The sequence below is a fragment of the Dreissena polymorpha genome, chromosome 13 (assembly GCF_020536995.1).
Source record: "Dreissena polymorpha isolate Duluth1 chromosome 13, UMN_Dpol_1.0, whole genome shotgun sequence".
NCBI classification, from domain to species: domain Eukaryota; kingdom Metazoa; phylum Mollusca; class Bivalvia; order Myida; family Dreissenidae; genus Dreissena; species Dreissena polymorpha.
The window spans coordinates 71,290,293-71,304,584 of NC_068367.1; the positions used below are offsets into that span (position 1 = coordinate 71,290,293).

At 35.1% G+C, this 14,292-nt stretch overlaps 1 long non-coding RNA gene across 1 annotated transcript in view; it reads left to right on the plus strand.

Moving 5' to 3' along the window:
• Positions 1-14,292, plus strand: part of LOC127855211 (uncharacterized) — a 39,612-nt gene that overhangs the window by 1,005 nt on the left and 24,315 nt on the right. The gene's annotated exons all lie outside the window — the stretch shown is intronic.

Consider the following 14,292-nt stretch of genomic DNA (forward strand, 5'->3'; position numbering starts at 1 on the left):
CATAAAACAAGGGTTTAGGATTTTTTTTACATATAACCATGGGAACAAATAATCAAAACCTATTAACCAAAGATAATCAACTTAAGCCTTATATGAGGTAAATTAACACGCATTTCGCGACATAGTCCAATTGATAACTTTATAGCATGAGTAAATAAAAGCACTGAAGGCACTGAAGTTGTTCGCTATTGCATAATCTTAAACGCAACAGAGTTTTCAAAATTATGTTATAGCTTTTTATATCGTAAGTTTGAAATGAACACAACCCATTCAAATTTATATAAGGTGTGTCTTAAAGCACAGGTCGAGATGTGTGTGAACTGTTTATCCTCATATTTATGTTATAGAGATAACTTAGACAAAATGTGCGCATTACATAGGCTAATCAGTGTGCAAATGCTAATGTTATTTGACATGCATTAAGCCCCGGTTTCCCTGAAAGCAGCCTTAAACACTAGACTAGCCAATGTCGTCGCATAAGCTGTTAAACACTATAATTGATTACATACACACTACATAAACCGCTAAGTGATTTAAATGTTAACAGCGGGTTTAAAAAGAAGACAGTCCGCAAGACTACAGTGTATCAGTGGTGATTTATAAACATGCAGATGCGGTGGTTATCGTTCCTAGCGTAGTAGAGCAGACCAGCATTCGTCGTCTGCATAATTTTACTGCAGGCAGTGCAGGCCTACAGGCAGTGGTTATCGTTCCTAAGCGTAGCTAAGAGCAGAACCATCAGTGGTTATCGTTCCTAGCGTAGCTTGAAGCAGACTGACTTGCATAACTTGCTCTGTAAAAAAGTTCATGATCGTTAAATTACGAATCTTAATATGCAATTCAACTTGTATAGTTATTGAGTGAAAAAATACTGTTAAATTTTTATCCGTACTTTACAATAATAATGCACATCATATCTACATCATATATCCCAATTTAAGTTGTTATCTTAATTTTATGTATAACATTCTTTCAAAAAGTATCATATATATATATATATATATTTTAATACATTTTAAATCTGCTGCTCTTAAACCACAGGACTCAGAAATGTTGTATTTAAGTTTTGAGATTATATAGTGGTATTTCACCAACAATATTTGAATACTGCCTATGTAGTAGATGTTAATTGTGAAACAATATCTCCCAAGCTCAGATTAAAGATGTATGATAAAGAACGTTTCATTTTCTCACGGTATATATTTTACATGTATTCTAAAACAATATATTTTGCACGTGTTTATGCGATTTTTAGCCATTTTAATGACAAAAAACGCTTGATTAGGTGCGCAATTTAAGAAACACTGCAAATTGTAATTCTTGAGATGCAGATAAAAGCTACACAGTTTTAATTATAATTAAATAATTACCAGCAATTGATGATTATGATAAAATGTATGTTATAAAAGAGCAATCTAGTGAAGGACCCACTTGTCGGGGGTATGGGGATAGCTAGATCAGGAAAGCTTCGTGATCATGTTGTTTTTTGTGTTTTGTTTCATGCGCATGTGTACTTTGTGCGCTATTTTTAATATGCTTCACATGCGACATGTACATTGAATATTGGTTGACTATTTTTTATTATATATGTGTTATGTGTGTATGTTGATAAAATTACATGACTAAACGATCATTCTTATTGTTTAGTTTAGTATTATGTAACCTTCAGAGATTTTTACAGCCTCTTTTCTTTTCCAAGCACCGTCTTACATTTAAATAAAGCGTTTGCGGTCAGCAGTTTAGCATCACCAACCGAAACAGTGAAAACAATTAATACCATGGATTACTCAAAACCTGCTTTCTCGAGCATCGAGGTCAGTCCCGTGCTACCTCGAGTTATCGCAGTTTTACTGTAATTTTTTTATGATATATATAATTACTTACTGGGCTTTATATTATATGTTTATCGACAGAAAGGTTTATACAAAAAGTAATACTATTATAAGATGACAGGTATTTTATTAATATAAAAAACTTCATTTTTTGAGTTTCATATGAGCTTGACGATTCTGGGTCCTGGCTTTTTAAATGCTACATATTTCTTGTTATTGTGCTTCAATATGTAATCATTGTAAACCTATTTAAACGAAATTCGACTTCTACGAAGGGGACAATTTGGGCGAACCCATTAAAACGGAATTCGTATTCCACGAAGCGAATAATATGCGCTTCACGGATGGAAGAGCTATTGAATGGATCTATATAAACACGCACTTTGTAAAAGGCTATGGCAAAGTTAGTGCAAAGATAAAGGCTGAAAGGTTCTAATTTAATACGGAGTTTACGGATTTTAAGGTATGTAGTTAAAAATTGACTGTATAGTATATATACATATCAATATATCACTCTCTAAGTATTTATAGTCACTGCTGAATCCTTTATTAAAATCTTACTTAATTCAACACACTATTTTATTTTCTTAACGAATTGATTTCGTTGGTAATTAAATATAATTAAATTTGTATGAAATCACAACAATAAAACACACTTTCGAAATTCAAGTTCATATATTGACGAATGGCAATATGAACGTTTTTTACAGATCTAACTATTTAAATAATTGTGTTTAAAATGAGCAACATAACACTACTGGTAAACATTGAATTGTATCCTTTAATAAGTAATACCTTATCACGAATACAAACCTTTCGATTTTATTTGTTTGGTTTGTCTTGTGAACATCCTTTTAGTTAGTCGTAAATTGATGTATTTTAAGCTGTACCATAACTTTAAGTTTGTTAAGTAAACTGACGTTATTATTGAAAATTATTAGTCATTAGGTCCTGCGATCATATATCTGCTTCAGCATTGTAATATGTATGTGTTGCTAATGACGATTCCGTCTGCGCACTAGCTTCAAGATGGTTTTTTGATATTTTAAATGACCTGTACAGTATTAGGTATTTGTTTTTACTTTGTAAACATGTTATAAACATTATTGCCGATTTGAGCTGCGGTGCGTTCGGTTAACTTTTATACAATACGCTTATTAATTAACCGTATGGCATCTTGAAATCACGTATATTGTCATGGAAGTTGTCTCTAAACAATCCGTTTTCTGCATGTGTTCAGCTCGTCTTTTTTATTGAGGCATTTGGCTGGAATCTCAAATAAACATAACACTACATTGTCTGTATGGGATTAAAAACCGGTCGAATAACTGATGTCAATAGTAAATGTACATTTATCATACCACTACCATATCTATTTCTTATCAGCGCTGTAGCTGATTATATCAGTCAATCTCTGGAGGTTATGTATCAGATCAAGGCCTTTGGGCATTTATATCGGGAGCGGGCCGATCATGGAAGTCCGACCATGCTGTGCTGTATATTATTTGTTTATAATAACATACGGAAGAGCTGTGTCCGATGTCTATAATCGGCTCGGTGCCAATATAAAGGCATCAGGGCCTTTACCCAAGATTTAACGACCACATCAAATAAATAAACATATGTATTTACACAATAACATACGGCAGAGGTGAATCGGACGGCTATAATCGTCACGCAGCCGTTATAACGGAACAATGTCCTGAGTTATACGGCTACGGCCTATATGAATTATATAAGGCAGATGTATATGTATATAATATGTTAGGAACATTTTCTACTTAACCAAATATTCCGCCATTGTATTGGCATTCAAAACTGTATTTACTTTAAACTAAATTCGAACGAAGATATTTCTGTGATTAAACACATCATTTAAAGCTGGATTCTTTGCATTTGCGTTACAATAATTCTGAAGCAACGGTTTTAAATGTAAATAATTAGAAGACAAGTTTAATAAAAAAGCATTGACAATTAAAAAAATGCGTTTGAGTATGCTTTGAAGGAAATAAATCCCCATTAACATTTATTCGATTTCGAAAATCGTGTGTTAGGGCAGAATGGTAAGCATGCGATACATTTGTTGCTCAAGTTTAGTAAGTTGAATTTAGTTGAGAATATTGAATATAATATAATAAAATTGAAGTGCATATTTTAAGAAGCATTTTATGAAAGTGGCCAATGAGATAAACGTTTTGTTTAAAACAGTCGTTTTGTTTTTGGACTTCTGTTTTAAGTTTAATAAATTGATGTATGTGGAGGTGTTTAAAAAGCCTTTATTGAGATCGTTTAAATTCGTCACCGTTCTTTGCAAGAATATTGCGATGTTCACTATATTCCTGAAATAATTCAGAAATTAATACGAACTATTGTCCTCATGACCTACAAAATATGAAAGCTGGTGTCGATTTCCCTTAATCTATTAATGGAGATCACGTGGCAAACTGTACTTGTATACGCTCAAACTAATTAAGCTGTTGGTTTCAAAAGGATATTGTAACGATAATCACCAACCAAAACACATGCACACATAACAGTGACATTACATTTTGCTTTATAAGTTCAGCAGATTGAATGCAAATTCTGTTTAATTTAATTGTAAAAACAATGCGTGTTAATGTAATGGAAACATGTGTTAATATATGTTTACCCATTTAGGGCCGTTTGATAACTAAGGCCAGCCAGATAAAGTGTATATGGACTGAAGTCATTGATGCACAGTCACTATTATATAAATTGACCCGACTTTTAGTTTCCTATTTCCAATATATAAAAGTTATTGGTCTTCCTTTAGCCAGGGCGAGCAGTGTTCTGCCCGGGCATCTCAATTATAACTAATTGTAGTCCGGCTGGTCTTATCGCTAATTTTGGCGAAAACAAATAAGTGAGAGTATTCATTGCATACACATGGCGAGTAAGGAGAAATACTTTCATGTATGTATACGTCTTTACTCACACAATATAAAGTGTCAATTATCAAGTATGAAGTCGAAGTGACGTTCAGTCAATATAATGTTCATCTTGTCAAAATAACGTGAATTTGTCTCGTTTCAGTGTACCTTTACAACCAGTGGATTAAATCAGTGGGTTAAATGTCTGTTCGATAAAACAACCCTTCATAAAAAGCCGAAATCGCCTTGATATATGCTTAGTGTAGACTCGTCAGTCCATCGTTAATTTTGATCGTAAATGAAGCTTTATAATGTTGTTTGTTCGGGCGAATCGATAAGATCATTGCTCCTTTATTGATACAATGACACTTGTTGTGTATGTATATGTTGTGTGTACAGTACAGCTCACGCAAAATCAACAAATTCGCGGCTATGCCGCGGACAGATTGTTTTGTTTTCGAAGTTTCTCCACATCCACAACGAGTATTCACTCGGCATGCCGCCGGAGCACTCGGCGATAATTCGCGGAGTGACACCGCGTCTTTTTCTGCCTCGGCATCGATCCGCCTTATCACGCCGAGTTTAATACGCGGCGATTCGCCGAAACGAAATATTTACAAATCTGGTATGAATATTATAACAAATGTTAAATAATGTTCAAATTAACGAATATTAAAAACAGATACAAATAACACCCTGATATATTAAGTTGTTCGCTTGCAAAGAACTAAGGTTAAGAGCAAGTTTTGCAAGTCGGTCTGCTCTTAAATACGTTAAGAACGATGACCACCGCATCTGCCTTTGCACACTGATTAGCCAGTTTATACTTCACCACTGGTACACTGCAGACAGTAAGAGTTAGTGTTTGTATGTAATCGAAAGTGATCAACAGCTTGTGCGACGACATTGGCCAGTTTGTCATTGAAATCTGTACATATTTGCTGCTTTCAGGGAAAACGGGACTAAATGCATGTCAAATAAGTGGTGTCCTTTGCACACTGATTAGCCTGTGCAAAGCGCACAAGATTATCATGGACGACACTTTCTGATTTTATGGGGTTTTTCGTTAAAAGACAGTCTCTGGTATTGGGATGACAATTAATGCATATGCATTAAGCCCTGTTTTCTCAAAATGAAGCTTAAATTATCTTATTATTAATGATTTGAAAAAAAGGATAAAAGTGATAATTACTTCAAAGTTACCTCGCTAACAAGGCAAATAAACAAAATCACTTTTAAAGCAAATACACAACCAATAAGTTCTACTGTTTTACCTTGTGGCATTTTAGTAAACATCTAAAAGGGACTTTTTTACAGTTTGGAATTAAATGCTTAATAATGATAAATGTAAACATTGGATCTCAAAAGCTCCATTAAAAAACAAGAACAAAAACAAAGAACCAAAAAAGTAACACTCAAGTGGTCTCGAACCACTGACCCCTGGAATAAAAGTCTATCGTTCAGACCACGCGACCATCCGTGCTCATACAATGAGAGATGTATTTTATACTCTATATAAGCAATCCTCATAGTATGAAAAAACATAAAAACAGCAACAGAACTCTCCAAATTATTAAATCTTTTAATTTTGTCAATTTACCAAAATGTGAAAAGGTCCCTTTAATGTCTGCAGACTTGCAAATTGAATGAGTTCAATACACTGTCAGATATTATATCATGAATATCTTACATGTTTTGTGGTTGCCTGTTAGCCTGAGGCCAGTAGATTTCAGCCCAGCAAATTCAATTTCAAAAGTTGGTTACAGTTGGGCTAAACAGCAGGGCAACTAGCTTTTTCAAAGCTTGAAACAACTTAATCCAATTAAACATAGAATACAAATTGGCGACTGTGGATCAATTAGGCATAGGGAATGATTCAATTCCGGCTCACAACAAGACATGATGCATTAAAAGTCTGTCATGTCGGCAAAATTGTTGCTCAATAATTTAAAGAAAATAAATGAAGTATTAGATACACATTTCACAACATGTACATGATTCTAGGCTTGTTATTCTTTAGCAAGGCAACCAAAATTCTAAAGATGGCTGCCAGTGCAGCAACCATCTGCGAAAAAAGAGAGACATATTGTTGTTGCTTTGTCTAAGTTATCTCTATAACATTAATATGAGGATAAACAGTGCACCCACATCTCAACCTCTGCTTTGCGACACACTCTTTATAAATTTGAATGGGTTGTGTGCATTTCAAACTTGCGGTATAAAAAGCTATAACATAATTTTGAAAACTAAGATTATGCAATAGCGAACAACTTCAGTGCCTTCAGCGATTTGATATAATGTTTTATTTGACCGTACGATTATTAAACCTTTAACATAACATATTTTTATAAATCTTAAAGTTGTAAAAATTCGAAAGTATGTATGTTATGTTCAAATACCCGTTATAATATAAAAATGAAGCTTGCACTCTGGTATATATTGTTGGGACGCATTGGCCATGGCATGTATTACTAGTATGTATTTGTCTATTGTTGAAGATCCTGTACCTAAAACATGATGAACGGGAGGGCTTGTGCGCTTGATATTTCGTTTATGTTAATACACCCAATATTTATAAGACCCATGGCGAACACCTCATAAGTTTAAATTGTACTTGTGAAATCTGATACGTCTTTGGAAAATCCCGGTCTGTTGCAATCGATACACCTGCACAGCTTGTTTTTGTATATGATAAAATAGGTTTGCAAGTACGTCCTTTAATTTTTGGGCTTGCTGTTTTAAGATTTTGTGAAATGGGAAGAACATATTTGCAATGCCAATTATTTTCAATGAATAACTTAAGTCGGGCAGACATAGCTGATATCTTATTAACTACTTTTATGTATAAAACTTCCGTGTGTAACACATATGCTTGATAAATATTTGTTATTCCAATTTTCGGAACTGGACATACCGATCGTTAAACTGATACTAGATTTGCACACTCTTAAATAAAGAAAAGAAAATTCCCCTACAAGCTGGCCATTATTTACGTTATTGATAATACACTTAAAGTTTTTAGATGTGTATATATATTCTTTTCCTACGAGACATGGTTTACTGGGATATACACGTAATAGGATGAGTTATTTTATTAAGTGCGATCAGTTATCATTTTCTGTTTGAAACAAGCATCATAAAATCGATTAATTGTATAATAGAAACACATAACATATTTTTATTATATATATTTATGGTTTTGAATTCATGTTGCATTTTATTATGTTTGTTTAAAAAAAAGTGTATATCCTATGTACTGCAAATGACATTTAGTCTCGTCTTATTATCTACCATGTTGTACTTTATATAATCGTCTTTTCCATAAACTCATTATAAGTATTATGGATATGTGAATAATAAAGCACAAAAATATAGTACCACATATAAATGGGGGACACACCTTCATATATTGGCAATATACCTCATTCGTTTTCTTATTTCATTAAAATGTGTAAGCTCCCTTTAACAGGCCTAGTTTTTTTCCCGCGGATCATATTACAAGCTTAATGTTTACAGCACGCAGCGGTTACATGTTACGAAACTGCAACTAAGTCGCATGTTAAAACCCTCTTAAAAATGCAATAATTTATGTCAAGGCCTCAAATTCATTGTGGAAAAGTATACCGTACTTAAGCATGGCCTACGTGTATGTTAGCGCTGAAAACATGACAGTGCGCCGTGAGTTTTAAACAAACATTTGAATACGTATTGTATCTTTGCAATCTGATACAACGCCCGGGAATGGCGGTCTGATAAAATCAATATCCCAGCCAAGCCTGCTCTACATTAATATATTTTGCATACCATTAGGCTGAATATAGTTTCTTAATTGTCCGTGACAACAGGAAGATAAGTATCGAATGTGTAGAATTTCCAACGACTAACCAAGAGAGTATTAACACTTAAGAACAAACAGGTGCATGCCATGGTGGTCTGATGTGCCATTATGCAAGGATATTTAAAACGTGTTTCTGCCGATCACATTATTTTCCTGCCATTGTAAATGTTTTGCAATATGCATTGTATTATACAGCAAGCCTTTTCAGACAAATATTTGTATGATCAAGAATAAGGAACATTCATGAACAGCACGCTTTACATTGTAGATAAGATCTTTAATCCTGTTACTTGTAAACGCCTATGAGCCATAGTGTGGTTTTGAGTAGTTATGTGAATCACATTATATTACATGTTAACTTGTATAAACAGCCATTGTATTTAAGTAGGTCATGGTTGTATTTATTGCTGAATATTTGTTTGGAGAGGCTTCTTAAGTTACAGGCGCGGTTATGTAAATTGATTATTTAAGTCTAAAATAGTGTTCAGGTGATCATTTTCGTCGTTATTTTAACGCTTTTTATACGCCCGTATAAAATACGGGACGTATTATGTGAAACCCCTTGGCGGGCGGGCGGGCGGCGGGCGGGCGGCGGGCGGAAGGCATCACTTTGTCCGGACTCTAATTCAAATTGTATTCATCCGATCTTCACCAAACTTGGTCAGCAGTTGCATCTAGTTGATATCTAGGCCAAGTTCGAATATGGGTCATGCCGGGTCAAAAACTAGGTCATAGGGTCAATAAGTGCATTTTCAAAGGGGCCACTTTGTCCGGACTCTATTTCAAGTTGTATTCATCCGATCTTCACCAAACTTGGTCAGCAGTTGCATCTAGTTGATATATAGGCTAAGTTCGAATATGGGTCATGCCGGGTCAAAAACTAGGTCATAGGGTCAATTAGTGCATTTTCAACGGCGCCACTTTGTCCGGACTCTAATTCAAATTGTATTCATCCGATCTTCACCAAACTTGGTCAGTAGTTGCATCTAGTTGATATCTAGGTCAAGTCCGAATATGGGTCATGCTGGGTCAAAAACTAGGTCAAAGGGTCAATTAGTGCATTTTACTTTGTCCGGACTCTAATTCAAATTGTATAAATCTTATCTTCACCAAACTTGGTCAGTAGTTGCATCTAGTTGATATCTAGGCCAAGTTCGAATATGGGTCATGCCAGGTAAAAAACTAGGTCATAGGGTCAATTAGTCCATTTTCAACAGCGCCACTTTGTCCGGACTCTTATTCAAATTGTATTCATCCGATCTTTACCAAACTTGGTCAGTAGTTGCATCTAGTTGATATCTAGGTCAAGTTCGAATATGGGTCATGTCGGGTCAAGAACTAGGTCATAGGGTCAATTAGTGCATTTTCAACGGCGCCACTTTGTCCGGACTCTAATTCAAATTGTATTCATCCGAAACTTTTAAACAACTTTTTATCCTGCGTCAAAGTGGTATGGGGGTATAAGTCACATTCAGTGACAAAGCTCTAGTTCAAGTTGAATTCACCAAACTTGGTCAGAGGTAGTATATAGATTATATATCAGTCAGGTCTGATTGGAGACATGCAACCGATTAACACATGCAATATTTTTATGCAATATTTTTATCCAGTTTTATTTTGCGATATTTTCATCGGGTTTATTTTTTTTTTTGCTTATTTCCAAAACAAATACATCAATCATCAGTGTATCATCTCCAATGGCACACGAATCGGGCGTATATTGCTCCGTCATGCGGCGCTCTTGTTGGTAATGCGATCATTTTAAGTGTGGCAGTTAGAGCAGGTATGAATGCCAAATTTTTCAATGCATATTTTGCCAAAAATCATGATAAAGGTTTACCACTGAAAACTTCACGTATCATTGCCTTCGATACGTATATGTAAGGCAAACGTATAATGGTGTTACGATTACAACCTTTTGGTAATTCATGACACGCAAGGAATTTTGTAAGAAAAATGTAATGACAGTGTTCTTATTTTCTTAACGTAATGTTCAACACATGAATTTGCGGGGTACAGCGCTATTTCGATTGCCGATGTGCTCCTGCGGTCTTTATCTTTAATACCCAGTCCATGTGAAGAAAAGCTACTTATTTTTAATCAGAACACTCGTTTACATTGAAGCCTATTATGCTTGTTCGATGTACATGTATACACGTCAGTTCTAATGATTAGCGGTCCACTTCTAAATCTATGTTCAAATGCGGTCGTGATATTGAACATAATCAGCATCATCATCATCATCATCAGCAGCAGCAGCATCGGCGGCGGTGGCGGGGCGGCGGCGGCGTCGTGGTCGTCGTCGTCATTTTCATCATCATCATCATCATCATCATCATTTGCATATGATACTTCACGTGTCTGAGATATATGTGGTTCCATTGGCTGAAATACAATAATGTTATGTGAACAGCAGTATTTGGCATACGTACGTGTTTTTTTATGCCCCCGAAGAGTGGCATGTAGTTTTTGAACTGTCCGTTAAGCCGTCCGTCTGTATGTCTGTCTGTCCGTCCGTCAGTCCGTCCGTCCGTCCGTCCGAACACTGTTTCATTAGTCATAACTTTTGCAATATTGAAGATAGAAACTTGATATTTGGCATGCATGTGTATCTCATGGAGCTGCACCTTTTGTGTGGTCAAAGGTCATGGTCATCCTTCAAGGTCAACGATCAAATATATGGCTTCAAAGCGGCGCAGAAGGGGGCATTGTGTTTCTGACAAACACCTCTCTTGTTAGTTGTTCGCTTGCGAACAATTTAGGTTAAGAGCTAGTTTTGCAAGTCGGTCTGCTCTTAACTACCCTAAGAACGATGACCACCGCATCTGCTTGTGCACACTGATTAGCCTGTTTATGCTTCACCACTGGTACACTGCAAACAGTGAGTGTGTGTATGTAATCAATATTGTTTAACAGCCTGTGCGACGACATTGGCCAGTTTGTCATTGAAAAATGTACATATTGGCTGCGTTCAGGGAAAACGGGGCCTTATGTATGTCCAATAAGTGGTGTCCTGTGCACACTGATTAGCCAGTGCAGTTCGCGCAAGCTAATAAAGGACACTTTCTGATTTTATGGTGTCTTTCGTTTAAAGACAGTCTCTGGTACTGGGTTGACAATTTATGCATATGCATTAAGCCCTGTTTTCCCAAGAAGCTGCAGTCAGTATACAATACACTAATTGTTTCAGTAATGAAGGAACTGAAACAGCGTAACGGTAACGATACAGTGTGTTTTAATTATATTTTATTTAGAGGAATTGTACGAACGTAGTTTATCTACATTTAATAAACATCATGATTTCGGAACTTGTAATCAGTTTCTATCCCAGGTAAATTATTGTTTATAAGATTGTTCGCCGAGTGACTCAGCGTCATATCACCAACAATTTCCTCGGCATCATGCCGAGGCTTGCCGCGGCGTGTCTCGGCGAACAACGGCGACTCGGCGACCAGATGGTCGATGCCGAGTCGACTCCGCGTACAATTGATGTCGTCAAACTCCGCGGAACGCGGAATTTGTTGGTTTTGCGTGAGCTGTACTGTATATGCATGACGTAATGCGATATTTGGGCTTCGTTGTTTGTCAATATGTTTTATGTTTACTTAATGATGCATAAACGAGTTATACCTGTCTGTTAACAGTATTAAAAAATTGACGTGATTTGCAAGGGCTGTGCATTTATATTCCATGTTGGTACTACTGCGAACTCTAAATTATTTCCCCATTTTTCGAAAACGTGTAAAGATGGCCAAATTGTTTGGAGGATTTATATTAACCTAAATACAGCGAGGTGAGGAATTGTTCACAAAGGATCGATTTATATGTTCGATATTATAATCTTTGTATTACAAATTTACTCATTAACAACATTTTGATTAGATAAACCCCAATCGTGTCGAAAGTAGTCGGACTTAGAAATAAAGGAAGTGCATACCGTTTACTCACAATTGCAACAATGACGTCTTTATTTTATATTTGAAACAGAGCTGTTTGTTTTCAAATTAAACACAAATAATAAAACACGATTCCCCGTAAGCATAAATTGTTATTTTGTATTATCTTGCAAAGATTTTGTGTTTTATAACGCTAAAACATGCGTAATGACACCAAAATGACGGTTCGTTTAATAATGTTACAAAGAATAATTGAGTATTGACCAGTATTACTGAATGGAAGACATCACTTTGTTCATGAAAAGTTATAGTATTAATTTCACCATACGTGAGGATGCGATTGTCCATGTATAAACAACACAGATAACACTATTAGGTATATACCAAAACACAATAAGGCAAATACCCAAATTCATATGAAAGTAATTCATGGACATTTAACATGTGGTTTGTTTTTCCCAAAAAATAAGAACACTTTTGCAATTCTGATATATGAGTCTGCAACTAAAAAATATTTGATGCGGCCAATCTATAATTAAAGATAGTAACGTCATTAAATTATCGCTCTTGCAAAAACATACAAGCGCGCGTCGTTTCTATTGATCAGGGCTCGAAATTAACACTCGCACACTCGCAAAATGCGAGTGAAAAATACCGATTGCGAGTTTAGTTTTAAGCCACTAGTAATTTTTTGCGAGTAAAGAAATAGTGAAAAAAAAAACCAGTAATATTGCGTTTGACGTCCTGAACGCTAAACCATAGGTCATAGAACGTCCTAATACCCTTATGCGTAAGCGCGCACCTTGTATATAGACTAGTATACTTATAGTACAGATACCAGGATGGTATTGGTACAAATAACGCTAAACAGTCGACTAATTCACACGTGGTCATTGAACTTGATCAGACATGGCGTCGAAGCGAAAAATAACTAGTTTCTGTTTGCCCACAGATGGAAATAACAATACGAAAGATAAAGCAAAGTTAACTGTTGAATAAAAAAAAAAACAACACTAAATTATGTTTCCAGAAAAATTTGCGAGAATGGTTTTGATTTTGCGAGTTGGTATTAAAGCTGCTCGCAATGTTTTGCGAGTAGAAAAAAAAGTTAAATTCGAGCCCTGATTGATATGGTAAAATGTATCAACTATTGCGTGTTTAATTTTAAATGCAGCATTATGAGATACCATCAAATGTATTAAAGCCCTCGCCAACTACTAAGAGCTAAAAAACACACATCAATAACAAGTTTTATTTCGTTTGTAGTTAATTTTGTTTAACACATGACTGATTTAATTACAACCAACGTTGAAAATTTGATATTATCAAAACAATTGAGAATCTATTCACGACGGTTATATCCTGTTTAAGTTGATATGATGTATGTTTTTTACGCGTAAGTTATATATTTCATCAAAAAAACGTTCTCCATAATAGCATATCTATAAACAAATAATTAGAATAAGAAAAAGTTAATCGTCCTTAAATTTTCCTAATAAGAATAAGTTATTTCTTAATTATAGTTTATTTTTGAGAACGGATAAATAATGCAGTATGTAACTCACGTGTTCAAAAATATGTGCCATATAATCTTTATACATTAAGACCTTCTCCTGATATGCATATTCATACCGTAAGTCTGTAAATCATTTTTAAACACGAAAGTTAATACATATCTACAAAATTTAAACACTAGTACTTATGCCACTGATCCGGATTCTACCACTATAGAAGTAAGATCATAAAACGCTATTGTGAATTAAATAAGTTTAATTCCAATTGTGTATTCAATGATAAACTAGCTCAATATTTGGTAACATATATCAAAGTGCGAT